Genomic DNA, 18,392 nt, shown 5'->3' with positions numbered 1-18,392 from the left:
TACATAAGTTCACCAAGCCTAGGTAGCACCAACTTATAGCGTATGTGTATTTGAAATGTTCTATGTTTTAGTCTAAACACTGTTTTTGTGGAACTATCTTGGTATTACAAAGCATCACATGCACTTCCAAGTATTGCACAAATTGCTGATATGGTCAGAATATAATATATTTGGTTAATTAGTCATCTTCCTGAACTAAAACATGCGCTGTTAGTGGAAAATGTGACATCATCATGCTGAATAAGATGGGGGTTACATTTTAGTAAATCTGTGTCCTTTTCGTCTGTGAAAAAACTGAAAGACGAGAGGGGGACTTGGTTGCTTGTGTTATTGTCACTAGTTTGTTAAGGAATAGGTGCAAATACTTAAATGCAGCACATCTGTAATGTGAAACTGGGGCAAAATCTGACTTAAAAAAAAGCTTTTATATAATTGAAAAGTGCAAAAACAAGAGCAAGTGGTCTCAAAGCTGTTTGTAGTCTGCTGAAAAGCATCACGAAATGGCGTGATGCTGGTTAGTCCGGGTAATACACAAGGGAAAACTTCAGCACAGCAGCTGCGCAGGAAAGTATGACACTGTCTTGACTGGGACTAACACCACCGGCATCATCACCACAAAGAAGAAACATGGAAAGTTCGGCAGAGAGGCAGACCACCACCAGGCCCTGTGTCTCGCCATGTGCAAATATGAGATTATTATTCTTTTAAAAGTGACTCATCACTTTATGCTTCTCCTCCATGCAATCAAGAGCTTTTTATTCAGCACTTCAGTTAGCCTCTACTGCAAAATGTTATGCAACATGACATGCAAATTCATTTGACAGTGATGCTTTTTGGTTTCAAAGTTGTTTCATGGAGCAAATAGAGAAGACACCAAGAGGGAGTCTGGAACTGTAATTGTGGTTAAAAAGACTGGTTTGCAATAAATATTTTGTGTTAGGTTTTTTTTTAAGGTGTGGTCAGAGGGTTAGAAAGTTCATATTTTCCCTAAAGCTTACCCTGCTGACTTCAACAGTAACCAATAAGCATTAAGAGAAAATGAATTAGTGTAACAATACTTAATGTAGCTGACTGTCAGATCTAAACTTTCACGGTCTAACCGAGTGTTGTGTTATGTCTCAGTCCTAAAGCATGAGTGGAGAGTTGCTGCTACCAAGAAATGGTCCGAAACACCACAGGCAGTGTATCACAGCCAATGAAGTGGGTGGTGTGTGTACGTGACTGTAGCTGCTGAAAGTGCACCTTTTGTCCCAAATAATACCTCAGGTCCAAACATTGAGAAAAAAAGAGATTTGGCATGTGCTCCCTTTTTGTTTTAACTCACATAACTGAGGCTTGATTCTCTGTGGCCGAGTGCGTTTGTGTTTTCTAATCAGCAGTAGAAAGATGACAACATCGAGTAAATGGCTTCAGAAGCGTGTGAGAAATCTTCCCAAAAGGCGGCTCTGCATTGCGCTGTTTATGTTTACTTGATCTAGCCTGAAGTTTCTGTGTTATGCTCCTCTAAATGGATCGTAAAAAAGCTTGTTAGATTGGCCAGAGATACACTTTAATATCCTTTCATGGGTCAAGAATAACCTTCACTGCAGCCTCTCAACCGAGTTCTCAGCTGATCATTCCCAGACAGGAGCTTGAGGTTGGGTTTTGCAATTCGTGGAGAAAAAGGAGCACAAAAACAACACACACATGCAGAACTGTGCACATGCAGTGAAGAGCAAGCGCTGTGCAAACTGTTGTTACAGACCCAAATGCAAACATATGCACGTCTGGCCTGTAAATGCGACCCAAATGAGCTTCGTGTCAGTCGATGGCCAGACTGCAGACTGTTTATACCGATGAGGAGAGAGAAAGCACCCAGCGTGGACCCAATGGGACGCTAGAACTGGAGCAGGGCCACTTGTGGTCATGGCATGTAGTAGTAGTAATGTGGACCTGGCAGGCTGGATGCAGAGGGTGGCTGCGGAGGTGGCAGTGCCCCAGCCAACTCGTGGTTGTGTGGTGGTTAACCAGTCTAGGTCACCTACACTTCCTCTGGCCTCTCTCTCTGGGAGGAAAACAGTCTAGTCAAAATAATGGTGTCATTTTGGCTTTTTACGTTTGAGCAAGGCAAGACAAATTTAGCAACAGCAAAGTGAAAAGAGGAGACTTAAACAGATTATGAAACAAGTGAACAAAATATCTGTTATGTGTGTGTGGTTTTTTTTCTTAGCTCTTAAATAAAGAGTCTTAAATGAGTGGCACTGCTCCACTGCAGCCCGTAAATTCAGATGTGTCAGCCTACGCAAGCAATTAGACCTGGGCTCTGCCTTCCGCTTTTCTCCCTCCTGCTTTAACCCACAGTGCCATCGTAATCCGTGCTTAAAGCTTTGCTCTTTGCTTGAGCTTTGACTTCTGCTTCCTGTCTGTCAGCACGACTGCTGTATTGTTTAAACTGGTGGGATGAAGAAGACACTGCACGTATGATCTTAGTGTGTCACATCCATTTTCTCAGTCTGCAGAGTCTAGACCTTTCTCACATGACCCTGCGAGTGATACAAGCCGACAAGTATTTATCACCCTGCTGCCCGGACACATGCTGTAGAGTTGCTCATTCACAAAAAGGACTGATTATTCACACACTGTGTAATAAGCAGTTCAGCAAGTATGGTAACATAGAGAGATGATGCCATAGAAGTTGGTCCAGCAGTATCAGACCGGCATCATATTGGTGGACGTACCAGATCTGCTCAATAGCACATAAAGTGTTGATCAGAAAAACTACAAAGGAGTTCACATTGAAAGAAGCTACTTTGAAAAAACAGTTGATACAAAATTATTAATTATTTTATTAGAGTGAAATCAGAAGGAATGCCAGTTGGAGCCCAGGTGGAAGTAGTGCACACTGAAAAAATGGGAATAGGCAGGCTTTTGAATTTGCACAAATGAATTTAGTTAATGCTACACAAGCCTTTCATGTTTCTCTTATTTACATGATTAAATAAAGTACCATTTACTTGATTATAAACAATACTGAGACTACTCATTTTTCTTGCATTGATTTAAAGTGACTAAATTAGAATACTAAAACCAATTGTAATCATGTTTGACCACAACCGGAAATGATGCAATATATTCAAAGACAACAACTAAATATGATTGGATAATAAGACCTAGAGTCTTATCCAATAAGACAACAACATAATTTAAGGAGAGCGCAATTGACCGCCAGATTCTGGAAGACTGTTTAGCCACATGCAACTTTTGGCACTGAGTCAGGCATACTGAGAAGGTAAGTAATTTAAATACATTTGTTTTAGTTGGGCACGTTTTCACAGAATTGTTGTAGTGCATGCTATATGAAACGTAATTTGTATCTACATGTTGTTTTTACAGTGCTAGCTAAAGTTGGTATTAGCTTTGTGGCTAAAACTGAAAAATAGTAACAAATTGCACATAGTCGGGAGAAAGCAGCTGTTGTCGGTCAGATATGGAATTTATGCATGTGACAGAGAGCACTGACGTTTTTGATGGCTTAGCAAGTTAAAACGTCACTGAGAGAGTGCAATAGTGTTTGTGTTACTCGTGCTAGTTATGGCTACAGTGGCTAATTAGTCCGGCTGTAACCGTCGGAGGTTAAGAAGCTGGGAGCCCTATAGTGCCATAACTTAATTCTTGCTGCTGACACGCACTCAAGTTATAATAAGGATCCTGCCACCTTAGACATGGGTTTAAGAACCTGTGCCCATAAATGCCAAATCATTTTTCCATTTAGTCATTGTTTTAGGTGAAGAAGTGTCACTTACTTGACTATTCTATTGGTCAAGCCCAAATAACACAGCAGATATCTACAAGGAGATAAGTTTGTTCAACAGAGTATGCCTTATTAAGTGATGTATTGTGAATTTTCCAACATTGTCCTAACAAAAATTACCCCCCCCCCCCCCTTTTTTTTTTTTTCTACTTTGTGTAGAACATATGTGAGCTGCTTCTCAAAACATTATGTATAAATGAGAGAAAGATTGGTACTTTAAAGAAACCATTGATGCTCTTCTGGACTGGAATACCTTTTTTCAATTAAAATTAATGTTTTTTGTGATGGTGGAATTTTTACCTTTATGATTACAGAAGTCAAAACATCAGATGATGATAGCTTACCAACTTAATTCCCCATCTCTTGGCAATTCTGAATTAGAGGGCTCAGCTGTATCGGCCTTTCTAGTGGAGTTAAAGACTTAATGACTTAAGCTATCTCCTCTTTAGGTACATATTCCCTGACATTCTAGAGGGTGACCTTGGACAGTGTGTGACATAAAGAGTATAACTTACAGAAAGGGAATGGTACTGGCCCAAAGGGCAGCAGGTGGATTGCAAGAATACTGAAAAACCATATCTGCATTGTACCACATCATATTCTACATTGTCAGAGAGCTTGGTGGCTGGTACAGAGAGCACGACAGAGCTTTTGAGCTCAGCCCAGTATCATCAAGAATATTCACTCTCATTTCACTCTGAACTCCTTGATACTTATCCATTGGTTGACTATGAGATTGGATCAGTCCACATTGTGACTTTAAAAAGGCATATAGAAATAAAAGGTGTTCATATAAGTGTAATAGGTTCAGTCGCATGTATTTCATTAGATAAATTCTTCTTTTTTTATGTCTGATCTTTATAACTTTGACTATTGGGTATGGATAGCTTTATGAAAACTAAACTGAAATGATTCTTTCTGAATATGTAATTATTTTTTGCCTACAGAGTCCTATGGTCCTAAAGACTGTTTTGGCTGACGGGAACCTGTCGAAGGCTCACTCTCTAATGGAGCGCCTGAATCAACTGAGGATCTCATCGTTGAAGTCAAGAGACAGTGTTGTCTTCAGGGCAGTTTCAGACTTCAGTTTATGGATTTCTTGTTTGAGAATGAGTTTCTTAACCTCACCTCAGTTTCAGAAGTAGCAGACAAAGGGACTCTTAAAGCTATTGACATGTCAAAGCCCACCACATGGACATAAAAAAAGAGTAACAGAGTTGGTGAAACTCAAGATGGAAAAGACTTTTTCATACAGAAGACATGAAGATGTTCGTGATGCACCAATGGTGGAGGCTTTCATGGCAAGATGGCCTGCTCTATTTGACTTCCATGAGGTAAGGTTTGCCTCATACACTGTGTTCTTGTGGTATTAACCTAAAATGGTTAAGGCACAGTTGTTATTTGACAGCCCATTTCTTCAGCATGAGTGATTGCGGCCTTCTTCCAGGTATTAAACCTTTGAAGCTCATTCCTCTGTGCTCATGTTTTCAGATCAACGCTGAGTTTAAGAGAATTGCCACCATCCCCCCTCAGACAAAGTTTGTGGCTCAGCTGGCCCTCCACTTGGACAACCTGATGAAGTTGGTCAACAGAAGAGGAGAGCTTGGACTAATACTGAAAAGAATTGTGGCATAAATGGATAATGTAAGTGATAAAGCCTGAATTTCAAATGTTTTCCCATGATAAATTCTCTCATGTTGTATTTTTACATCTGCTTGTTTTTTTTAACCTTCACTTTGTCAACTTATTATTAATTGCCAGTAAACCTATTATTAATTTGTGTGCCTTTACTTTAAAAACATTCATGTAAAGTACACTATTAAACCTAAATGAAGGACAAGGGCTGAATGAAGATGCTAATTACATACATTTCATTTCAGTGTGAAGATGTTGATGCTGCGTCTGTCAAGGGAGTGTGTATCTACATGGGTGAAGACGCTGGCATGCTTATCCGGGAGTATGTGGTATGTACTTGTCTTTTTTTTTTCGGACTTTCCACAGTGTGTCATATTACTTACTTGGCATGAAATGACTAACATGGCTTCTTTTTTACAGGGCATGGAAGAACGTGCCATCAGTGAGACTGTTGAAGACACCACTGTTCGAATTTATCTTCTGAAAAGAGCAAGCCTCGGCAGATGAACAAGAGTTGTCCTTGCAGGCATCAGGGTGGCGAAGAATTTGGATAATGTAGCATTTGCTGTGATAATGCTATTTGGACTCATGTATGCATTAAACCTTGCCTACCCTGCTGACCTTCGCTACAACTTTGATGTTTTCCAGAAGGTTTTCATGGAACTGGATGGAGCTAAACTCTCTAAAGTTCTTGCTTTCAAAAACCATCTGTTTCATTGAGAAGTCAAAGACTGCACTTCTGCAATTCTTTGCAGTTTTTCATTTTGTGTTCAGTAACGTTATACTGCTTATGTTTTTATTGCTTTCCCCTCATGTGACTGCAATGCAGGATGATTTTTCCTTTTGGTATCATGTTGTAAGAAATTTTTACTGACGATTTTTAGCAATATATTCTAAGTCAACATTAATGTCCTGCTTACATGTTTAAAATGAAGATTAAAATTCATGTAGGTGTTTGGTATTAGTTATGTAACAATGTCATTTAAGGCTCAACTTAGTTGAAATCTTGTACAGATAAATACTTGTACAGAAGCTGAAACTGTTGTCAAGTAATACACAAGTTATATTTGTGTAAATCTGTTTATTCATAAAAGCGTGTTGCTTTTTTTCAGGTAGTCTTAATTTAGTTTACATTTTCAATTGTGTAATTAATACAAATGTTATATGTAAGAGATGACAGGATCATCTATAAGCACTTTCTTTTATTTGCTGCTAAGGTCAGTTTTTTTGTGAAATATTTGCAAATATATTCTCAAACTAACTTTTTCCTCTTAGTTATTTCTTCAGGCTATCTTTAAAAATGTGTTAACCAGTTTATATGGATGTGATTTTGGACTTGTTCATGGCAGAATTGCTGCTTTCACTGCTGTTACAGTTTAATAAAGGTGAATTGTTCAGTAGCACTCAGTCTTTTTTTGTCAATAATGATCAGTTAATATTTCAATTGAAAAAATTAAGTAGGATTTAAAGCCATAAGTTGTGTTGCAGGAACATAATTGCAATGTGTTTACATTACATAATATCATTGCGTACCACTGGCAAATAAAAATAAGTTGGTGTTAAACATTAAAATATATTTCGTCGATCTTACGTGCTGCACAATAATGTTTAATATTTAGTATTTACTGTCATATTCCCATATATCATTGTGATGTTGTTTATTCTATTACTATTATTATTCTTCTGCTTGTTTTCTTTTCTCTTTCTCAACAGGTGATCCAGGTGATCGATATATTTATTTATTTTTTTCTTGTCTGCTTATTCTGTTGGTTTTTGTTTTTTGCCCTTCTCCCTCGTCCCTCTTCTCAGCTGTTTTTCTTTCCCTCTTTCTTTCTCCCAGTCAAGTCTGTCCCGTATTCAGCAAGTGAAAATAAAATAAACAATAAAAGGTGAATGAAATGGACCATTGTGGCAAGGCTGGGAAGGTCAATTTGGTAAAGTAAATCCGTTGGGCATCTTTCTTCACCTTTAGACAATAACTCTGATAGCAAAAGAGCCAAACGTGACAGGCAAAAAAAGAAAAGAAAAAGAAAAAAAAAGAAAAACTACATCTCTGAATGTTGGTGAACCACTTGCATGCTAACTTGTAGTCAAACTCCAAGTTTAATTACATATATTTCACATGTCCCAACACATCTACAGAATGATAGAAGGGAAGAATTGTCATGCTTTTGGTAAAGTCTTCTCATCGACTCTCTCATAAAAACATCAGTCATCAACTTCATTTTAACTGCACCAGAGCTGGCTAGCTGTTTCAGTTTGCTTTTCAGTTCCTAAGCTCTCATGGAAATCACAGGTTAGACACACGTTTCCAAAACACTGACATGGAAAGTTACTTACGCAGCTTTATATTTCACTTTTAAAGTTACTCGTTGACATGTAGGGAACAACAGCCACGTGACACTGCAAATTTGTGACAGAACATCATTTCCAAATGACCAGTCAGCTGATTGACTGACCAGTCAATCAGCTTTAGCTATTTCTTTTATGCTTGTTTTCTGGTTTCACAGTCGTAATGCATTATGGCTTTTATTATATTACACCTACAGCGATGGACAAAACAGTTGTTGACCACAGCGCGCCCAAAATTATTGTGTTTCTTAATTCATTAATAATAAACCCTTTTTTTAAATTAACCTTGAAATGCACCTCACTTTAATTGAAACACTTTTGATGGTTAATAAACAAAAACAATATAGTTCTGTCTCCTGTTAGTCATATTTCAGTGAGATTTTATGTATTTTTGTACAAATAACAAGTGAAATGTTTTTTCATTTCATGGTATTTCATAAAGGTCAGCCCAGCAAACAAATCTGTGTCAAACAGACAAATTTACTCATGAATTGTACAATTAAGTGCTGTTAATTGTTAACAGTAAGAGCAATGTTAACAATAGAGTGACCATACTCTGTCTGAGCAATGAGCTGTGCCAAATTCCCTGAAATTGTTTATACTAGGAAAATGAAATAATGTCTCTGATGGTGGCTGACAGCACACCATGTAACCAATTTCATATCATGATTGCAATTTTACATTTTATTCACAGTTTATTTGTTTTTTAAAAAAAATGTTCTTGTTTAGGACCTTTAGTAAAAAGGCCACCCCAGTTATTTTTGTTTTGTGCATTTTTGTACTGTAAAAAATTATTTGTTCTTACAATTAACCACCAAAGATAGATCTTTGGTATTTGTTATGGATATTCAAATAAAAAGGCAAATCTGCATTCTTGTTACTTTCCAAAAATAAGTCATTATCAATAAATGCCAAATGTAAAATACATGTTATATTTCAGATCTTTTACACTATAGTAAGGTAATTAAAAAAAAACTTGGTCTATATTTTGTTTGGAGGTGAAATATGTCTGTGTGGCGTGGGTGTGGTCTCTGGCCAGCTGCAGAGGAGGAGTGATGCAGTGAGCTCCCGGGGCGGCGCAGGGGCGGGGTGAACAGGTGTGCTGGGATCTGACAGTGATTGTGCCTCTTTATATGTTAGCAGTGACAGTCGGAGGGAGAGCGGACGTGACAGCAGAGAGAGAGAGCGGGAGTGTCTGTGTCCCAGTCAATAAAACCACAGTATCAAATAAAAGTTCTGCTGTCAACATATTCGCTCCAGCATATGTTTCTTGGGTCCAACGTTACAGTCTGGATTCTTATGTCTTAGGCTAAAATATAGAGACCGAAGCTGTGCAACTGTAGGATTGGAAAATTGACAGCAGTCCTCTAATGTAACTCTACAACATCTCTTGTTTACTATACACTCAAACTTACAAGAAAAGATCCAACACTTTCCTGCTCATGGCCAGATGTTAATATACTCTGCATTTTAGTTGTGCTGCACAACATTAGGAGATACTGTGATTGCATAACCAATCTAGAATTAGCAAGGTAATTGCTGGGCTGCATTTTTTTTTGTCTTTTAGTGACTCCAATCACAACCTGACATCTCCAAACCTCAGACACAGGATGCTCTTTTCCTGCTCAGACAACAGATGGCTTGCCATCATTTTCTCAACTGCCCTGGAACCTGAAGGTGTCTGAATGAGGCTGTGCTGTGTTTACTCTTCAGAGGAAAACCTCGCTGGATGACGGCCAACCAGAGTAATAGCAGAGATGGTTTGGACGCGTATTGTTTGTTTTTTTAGCTTTTACATTGACTTAGCTTGACACACACACACACACACACACACACAGCTTGAAGGATAAACCGCCCGCAGGGGCGTGCTGGGTGTTTATATACATATATATATATATATATATATATATATATATATATATATATATATATATATATATAAAAATAAAAATTTGGTCTCATTATAAAAAAATCTGGAAAGAAGAAATGTGACAAAGCAGTCAGCACTCAAATTATTAATGTTTATTCAAAAACAGAAGTGTGTTTTTTCACTTCTTCATGACTTGATTTTTAAATTGGCAATGGTGTTTGGCAGTGCATGAGCCACTTAGAACACAATGATGAAGATTTTCTCTGAATTTGAATTTGGAAGAGTAGTTATTTGGTAGTTGCTTTTCTAAAGGTTCTATTTATTTCCTCTCTTATACCAAAAAGTCCATTTTTGAATGTGTGTGTTAGTTTGTGCTTACATAGTTTCCAGCGAAGAACCAAATTGCAGTTTATTAAAACGTCAGACACATCTTTCAAGGAATCAACATGTTCCTTTCTCCGTGGGATTGTAATCTTGATGTTCCTGTTTTGTTCTTGGAGGATATAAAATAGCAACAATTCATATGCATTGTTTTGTAATCTCAGTCATCAACATTTATTTGAAATTTAATTTGATGACGCACCAACTGCGCACACTTCTTTAGGGTAATTTGCAAAGCCTATTTTTTTTTTACTACTAAATATAAGCCACACACATGTTGTTAAGTAGCTGAGCTTTATGCGTCAGCTACCCAGCTATGCGACCTGTCTCTGCCTCACAGTTTGGACCACAGTCCAATATGGTTTCGATAGTCTAAACAAACCGGAGACCCTGGATGTGAGGTAAGAGGTCACAACATGGCTGAATTCCTGCAGCCACAGGCAAAAAATAAGAGCTTAACTTTGATACAGCGTCAAATCTGGTGACTTTTTGATCTCACACTACTCCTCCATCCATCCACCATCTAACCATTTGTGATGCGTTTCATTCAGCATCTGTAGAGACAAAGAGGCCGCAGTTTAACTAAGCAGAGCCACTGAGTAAACATTGCTCTAACAATGCTTAATAGGATATTGTGGCTTCTCTCTAAACTCAAAACAGACCTGCAGCTATCCAAAAATAGTAGCGAGTGGATTTCCATGGACAGTCCCGCGTCACTAGTTCTTTAATTATCTCAGTGACTGGCTCCCCACTTAATGGAACCCAGAGCCCGACTCCCACTCACTCTGGCCTCTTGTGACGTATGGAGGCACCAGCTCATCACGAGTCATCACACTGAAGTGGTAAGACGGAGCATCAACAAAAACAATTCCCTCGCTTTTCACTTCAGGATTGTGGACAGAGCCTGTCTAAAAATATCACCAAGAAAAACTGAGGGGGTTGCCTGGAACGTTGTGACATTTATTATAGAACCATACACTCCCTGCAGGCTGTAAAAACACACTTCTTTTTCAAGGTGGAAAACAAATGGGATGAATGCAGTGTGGTAAAACGATGAAGTGATGACCGGCAGAATTTTTTTACTACTTATTGTCATACTGCAATGTCATATCTGTTAACAGAACACAGAAAACACCACAGAGGTCACAGCCGCAGCCGCTTCTCTGATCTGATTTTCTGCTACCTTTATGTCTTTTGGATTCCCGCCAACTGTTTAACTCTCGTTTGAGTCATAGGTGCTTCATAATAACAGTAAAAAAAAGATTGTTAACATGTGTTTGCTCCTCATCATCCCAGCGTGAGCACATAAGTGGTAAAAATGACCCCAAAACACTGAAAGTTTATCAACCAGCCACATCAAAACATGCCAAAGTATTTATGAGCAACAGTATTATTTCCGCGTATTAATACTTTCCATTAACACTTTTTCAAGTTTGTCTTCAGTCATGGGAAAAAGAGCAGTCAATAATATATCCCCCCACATGATATATCCAAATTTCAGCAGCGGTTCTCATTATACAGCTTCCTGTTGCAGGACTATTTGTTCTATTATAAACTCATGCACTGGTAACCTGCAGTTTGCACTCTGTAAATCAGTAAGTACAAACATAACAGGCTTCCGGAAAGCCATATAGGATGGCAACTCTTGGGATGGCAAAGCAATGTGAGCCACATCCTGTGGTTAACTAGAAATTCTAGTAAAATGACAGGTTTCATAAACGGAGGCTTCTCGCCACACCCTTTATTAACGGGATTGTTTCCCTGAATTTTTTAGCCTTTCGTCCACAATGTGTGAAAACTGGAAACCCGTTATGGCTCTATCTGAAGTCTCTGGTGGATCTTCTTTCTCAAATGCATCACCTTTCCTGGGTAATTCTCAAACTGAACACACCTTCTTTACATAAACTAGCCTCTGTGTCTGAGCTTGCTCTTGAGGTAAATCTAAAATCTAATTTGTTAAAGGGTGTACTTTTGACTCCTGGGTTTGTTTATGTGCCTTCTTGAAATAGTCTTGTGTCGGGTAGCAGATGAATGTGTCTCCATTGGCTTCTTATCATAAACAGTGGTTATTATGTGACTGATTCATTCAGAAATCTCTGGCTTGATGAGGACTGCCTGAACATGCATATATTTTCGATTTTCCGACGGTGAAAAACACATTTAAATATTTTCTCTTATCCCTTCAGCGTATAAAAAAAATCGCAGAAGGAATAGTGCCAGACAGACAAGGGCCATTTAACTTGTACCAGACGACGCTAAATACACTCTAGTGTCCATGAAAACAGGCGGTTTAGAGTGTGATTTAGGTCTGCATGGTGCACAAGATAGTTTTTCAAGTGTAAACAATTCAATAATAGAAGAGAAATCACTTTCCTCTGGTTTTAATTTTGTACGTCTATAAAAAGGATTAGAAGGGATTTTAGGAGGCTTGGTGAATTTGAATCAGAAAATACATCTCTTTTTGTTTTATGAGACATCTTGCCTTTTCCAGAGGAATACCACCAAACCCTAAAAGGATTGGCTTTTTAAAACAAAGTTGCATAACTTTAATTTATTTCTCAACCTACTTTTGCAACAATCTGGGATGACTAAGTGTTGTTTTCAGGGAGAATACCGTACTTTTAAAGACTTTACAATGTTAAGGACAGACCAGACTATATTTGTGACCATTAACAACTCTTCTCAAAGATCATAAATAAAACCAATGTGACATGCACAACAGTAGGCGTTAAAACCACAACTCTAAAGGCCATCTAAGGGGAGTTTACAGTTGTTGATTTTGCACTTTGCACTTTGACCTTTCACCTTAGGCTACGTCCACACTAGTAGATAATATTACATCTGTGGGATGATTATTGGTAATTTTTTCTCTAATGATAAAAATCGTATTTGTAAAGAAGTTCATGAAGTCATTACTAGTTAGCGTTAAAGGGATGGTTGGCTCGACAGAGCTCTGACTTTTTGTCAGCCTGGCTACAGTGCTGAAGAGAAACCTGGGGTTGTTCTTATTTTCTTCAATCAGTGACGAATAGTAAGATGTTCTGGCTTTCTTTCTTTTTTTGAGGGCTTTCTTATAAGGCAACAAACTATTTCTGCAGGCTGGTTGATATGTGACACGCCATTTCCTCTCCAGCTTACAAGTCATCTGCTTTAGGGTACGTGTTTGAGAATTATACCACGGAGTCTGTGAGTCTACTGTGATGAAGTCTACTCCCCACTGCTGTGTAATCAATTATTGTAAATGTAAATGTTTTCAAGAAATGATCAGACAGGAGAGGGTTTTCAGGAAACACTGTTAAAAGTTCCGTTTCTATGCCATATGTTAAAACAAGATCTAGAGTGTGATTAAAGTGGTGGGTGGGTTCTTTTACATTTTGAGAGAAGCCAATTGAGTCTAATAACAGATTAAATGCCATGTTGAGGCTGTCATTTTGAGCATCTACATGGATGTTAAAATCACCCACAATAATTATTTTATCTGAGCTGAGCACTAAATCAGAAAAAAGTCTGAGAAATCAGACAGAAACTCTGTGTAAGGCCCAGGTGGACGATAGATGATAACAAGTACGACTGGTTTCTGAGTTTTACAGCTGGGGTGGACGAGGCTAAGCATCAGGTTTTCAAATGAATTAAAAGTCTGTCTTGGTCTTTTGTTGATTAATAGACTGGTGTGAAAAATTGCTGCCACACTGCCTCCTCGGCCTGTGCTTCGAGGTTTCTGGTAGTTAGTTTGACTCGGGGGTGTTGATTCATTTAAACTAACATAATCATCCTGCTGCAACCAGGTTTCTGTAAGGCAGAGTAAATTGATTTGTTGATCAATTATTAAGTCATGTACTAACAGAGACTTGGAGGAGAGAGACCTAATATTTAATAATCCACATTTCACTGTTTTACTCTTCGGTTCAGATGTGGATGCTGTATTGTTTTTTCTTTGTGATTTTTTATGTTTAAATAGTTTATTGCTGGTTTTTAGTTTGTTTTTTTGTCTTTTTGGAAGCAGACACAGTCTCTATGGAGATGGGATTTTAAGCTGGGTAGCAGGAGGAGAGAAGCTGCAGAGAGGCGTGTAAGACTGCAACTCTGCTTCCTGGTCCCAACTCTGGATAGTCATATTTTGGGGGGTTTAATAAATTTGTCCATATTTCTAGAAATGAGAGCTGCTCCATCCAAAGTGGGATGGATGCTGTCTCTCCTAACAAGACCAGGTTTTCTCCATAAGGTTTGCCAATTATCTATGAAGCCCACATCGTTTCTTGGACACCACTCAGAAAGCCAGCAATTTAAGGAGAACATGCGGCTAAACATGTCCCTCCTGGTCTGACTGGGGAGGGGAGCAGAGAAAACTACAGAGTCAAGGAGGTGGAGTTGTTGCTGCGAGTAAAACACAAAAGTACGAAGGTGCAAAAGCGAGGGAGAATTTGAAGAAAAGCTATCTGGAGCGTGTAAAAACTGATATCAACCTTTAATAGGGCTGTCAAAATTGAGAGCAAAGAAAACAACTGCTGTATAATGCCATCTGCTATCTTAGTTTAATTGGTTACTTGACTGCATCACATGACTAAAATGTGTTATCGCTTTCAAAAACGTCTCGAATGCGTTTTCAAAATGCTGCATTTTTCTTGAGAGAAAACGCCGTCTCAGTGTGGACGGGAGGCCAAAACGGAGAGAAAACGGCATATGCGGTTTTAAACGAAAACGCATCAGTGTGGACGTAGCCTTAGTTTTTAAGGTTTAAGGTTAAGTGTTGTAGAAGACTACACCTTACCTTGCAGGCTGCTTTGACATCAACAATAAATAAATAAAGCAACAAGACCAACATACGACTACTAACAACAATTCTGAGTTACTCTATCTATCTATCAATCTATCTATGAGTGGAATTACTACATTAAAAGGAAAGAAGAAAATGGAAAGTAAGTAATAAATTTGTAATAAATAAATCGAATATATATGCAAAATATGGAAAAAGCTTTTATACATGTGAGTGAAAATATCATGAAAAAAAGCCCATCGCAAATTGTGATTTTATATTAGATTATGAAAATTCTGAATTTATAATATTGAGGAAATTTGCCCAGTATGTTGAGAAAACCCACTACAGGGCTTCTACTGTCAGGATTTTCTTTTTAAATGTCCAGTTTTAAAAAGCCTACAGCATGATCTCCTTGTACAAGTATTAGTTCATGCATAGAAATGAACAACTTACCTGAAACTGTATGTGCTTTCTTTCAATTTCACGTCACTGGGACTGTGTTTATTGCATTTTCAGCTATTTTGATGAATCTGTTCTGTTTGAGTAGGAGAAGAAATGATGCTTTACAAACAATGTTATGCAATACGTGTAACTCATGTGGACAAGTGGAGCATTGTGTGTATGCTTCTACACCACATAATGAATCCTGCATCACTGTCTAGAAACTATATTTGGACTTTCTATTTTGCATTTTCATCAATCATATTTTATGATGATTTCTAAATTAAAAGCTGCACAAAAGCAGTGTGTTTATTTTGAATGATATGTAGTTCTTTGTGTAGTCAGCAGATAGTCAAACTTTCCAGTGATTTTTTTTAGTGACATAAGAGTTATGGCCGTAAATGACAATGTATATCCCTGCATTACATCAGCTATGTTATGTCACCCTGGATTTCTTGGAAATTCACTTGTGTTTGTATCTGTGTAATGCAAGCTGGGCAACCAGACAAGGCATTTCATCCCTCAGCTGGCCATAGCAGATTGCTGTATCTCCCTGACCTTGGTTCTGCAGGTGGTCTCTTGCAGTTGAAAGGCAGTTCTTCTTCCCCACTGTCCCCAAGTACATAGACACAAGTAAGAAATAATTGTCCGATCTTTGGGGTTCTTGCTCTAATACATTAAGCACATTACCTTACACTATAAACCACCATAAGTTACATGTCGTTTTGAACAAAAAATCTAATGAGTAAAACTGATTTAAAAGAATTAATTGATTTTAGGAAACTAATCCACACAGATCAGATACTTATACTGCAAAATCTCCAGTGTTGACACTAGAAAGTGTCTATATGTGTCCACTCCTTGGAGTGTTAAATTAACACTTTTGACAGTGTTATATTTCTAACAGTAACCTAGTCAGTGTTAAAGATTAACAATGACTAACAATAGTAGTGTCGTTTTTCTAACACTAAAATATTACTAGCATTTTTAGTTATTTTCCACTTTCTAGTGTCAATTTAACACTGGAGATTTTGCAGTGTAGGAACATGAACTTTACAGATGTACAAATGTTTTTGTTTTACTTGTCATATATTTGATAAAATAATTCAATATGTTTTTGGAGGTAGATCACACAAATCTAAAAAAGCTACGCTTGGCTGCTCCGTTGTCACAAGACATCACCACAACAGGTACATCAGATGCCCTTCCTGATGCAACCCCCAAAGGAGTTTGTGTCTCCAGCTGGAATCAAACCAGCAACCTTTTATTGGTCACAGTCACAGTTTTTAATCTGTGTCTGCCTTATTTTAAATTGGTATACGATGGAGCCCCTTGGCACATATCATATCAAATTAAGCAGCATCTTTTACAATACACAATATATGCCCCAACTTTCAGATAAACTTGCTCTTTAATTTAGGTGACAATTAAGGTTAGGGTTAGGTGAAGTTAATTAATGAATTCCATCTATCCATCCATCTGTCCATTTTCTTATACTTGCCCAATTATGGGTGTCTAGCTGTGATAGGATGTCACACTGAGATTGAGACATTGAGAATTGGGCAGAAGCTGTGCTTAAAATGGGCTACCAACCAGGAAAAAGCATAAGAAAGAAGGTTTAAGGTATTATACTACCTACTGAGGAGAAGGTTTATAAAGGAAAGGGAACAGTTAATGCTTAGGCTTCAGAATTTTCCTTAACTTGGCCCTTCTCTAAAAACCTTTGTCCAAATTCACATTTTTTTAAGGGGGCATCATGTACAACATAACTTATGTAAGCACAGACACTGACGCATTCTGCTTTTATTCTACATCTGAGTAAATAGCTAATTTTACTTTAAAGTCATGCGTACACACACACACACACATTTTGGGAGTCCCACCGCACGAGTGAGGGACCAAATGAGACAAGACCTATCATGTCTCCTCTCGCTGAGAGCAGACATTGTTGACTCACTGTAGTCTAGAGGCGCTTAGCCTGCGTCCAACCACAGTTATGCACCGTCTGACCAGAGCCTTGAAGCAAGGGTGTGCAGACTCACACACATCCTTGAATGCATGTAAACACTACGCAAAGAGACACACATACATACAGGTGCACATAAAAGACAGTTTTACTCTTCTGCTGCTCTGTGGTTTGTTTGTCAGTCCCCTCATCGGTCACACCTGAGGACCAGAACACTTTCTGTTGGTTTATATTTTCTTTTGTGCTGCTGAAGTTTTGAACTGAAAGTTAATTAGTTCATATATGCACTGTTATGTGAAACAAAATGTTTATGGCTTCATAATTAATGTACATCTGTCAGACATTTGCTTAAAGATGATCTAAAGGCCATTTGATTTATCGTGTGATGCCTCACACCTCTGTTACATTGACCCAGGCAAACATTTGGATTTTCTAGCCCAGAAAACCAGAATACAAATATTACTTACATGCTGTAATAACAATGAAATACAGTTTAGCTGATGTATATAGTTTTATGTATAACTTTGATTGAAACCAGTTTTCTAAGGTGTGTGCAAGATGTCAGAAAAGTTAGACTAAAATAATTATGGTAATCAGTGTCTGCAGCACTTCAGTACTACTCTCCACCAAAGAGCTGTTTAACAAGATGTAATAATAAATATAATAAATTATAAGAAACAGTGTTCATAATAAAGGATCAAATCATTTTCATGATGTGAGAACAACGTGGCAATATGAAAAGAACTTCTTCTGTTTACCTCTCTGGCCCACAGCTATGCTGTTTTAGATTACTCTGATTGCTATGTGTAGTGTGTTGTTTTCAACTATAGCAGGCAGCTGTTTTAGTGCTGTGCAATTAGGACCTATAATATAAATAAGCTTCAGAATTTGTAAGATACCAAAAAATAGAGCAAAAATTAAATATCTGACTTGCGTTGACCAGCAGGCAAGAGATGGTAACGTCTTGTTGCCATATTAATATAAAACTTTTCCCTAAGAGGCCACAAAGAAAATTCTAGCAAACTTTTTTAAAGAAAATAAACAAGCAACCAAAAACAATAGTCCATATGCAGATAGATGGTAGCTATGTCCTTCTGTAGATTCAAAAGAGGCCTTTTTTTCTTTTTTAGCTGAACTTGACCTTAGTTGACGATGGAACTTCTCAGCTGAATGTAGCTTAGTTATTAATATGATATTGTGA

The 18,392-nt window shown here is 37.9% G+C and overlaps 1 pseudogene across 1 annotated transcript; it reads left to right on the top strand.

Annotated features, from left to right (window-relative positions):
- Positions 1-1,807: 1,807 nt before the first annotated feature.
- Positions 1,808-6,812, top strand: LOC148102599 (uncharacterized; annotated as a pseudogene). The gene is made up of 6 exons (XR_015719198.1): positions 1,808-1,912; positions 4,738-4,848; positions 4,936-5,124; positions 5,282-5,434; positions 5,671-5,754; positions 5,846-6,812. The product of XR_015719198.1 is annotated as an uncharacterized LOC148102599 (transcript).
- Positions 6,813-18,392: the final 11,580 nt, after the last annotated feature.

The sequence above is a fragment of the Neolamprologus brichardi genome, chromosome 6, assembly GCF_056152115.1.
Source record: "Neolamprologus brichardi isolate AB-2024 chromosome 6, ASM5615211v1, whole genome shotgun sequence".
Taxonomy (NCBI): Eukaryota; Metazoa; Chordata; class Actinopteri; order Cichliformes; family Cichlidae; genus Neolamprologus; species Neolamprologus brichardi.
The sequence above is the reverse complement of the archived record's forward strand: the minus strand, read 5'-3'. Positions and strand labels throughout refer to the sequence as shown.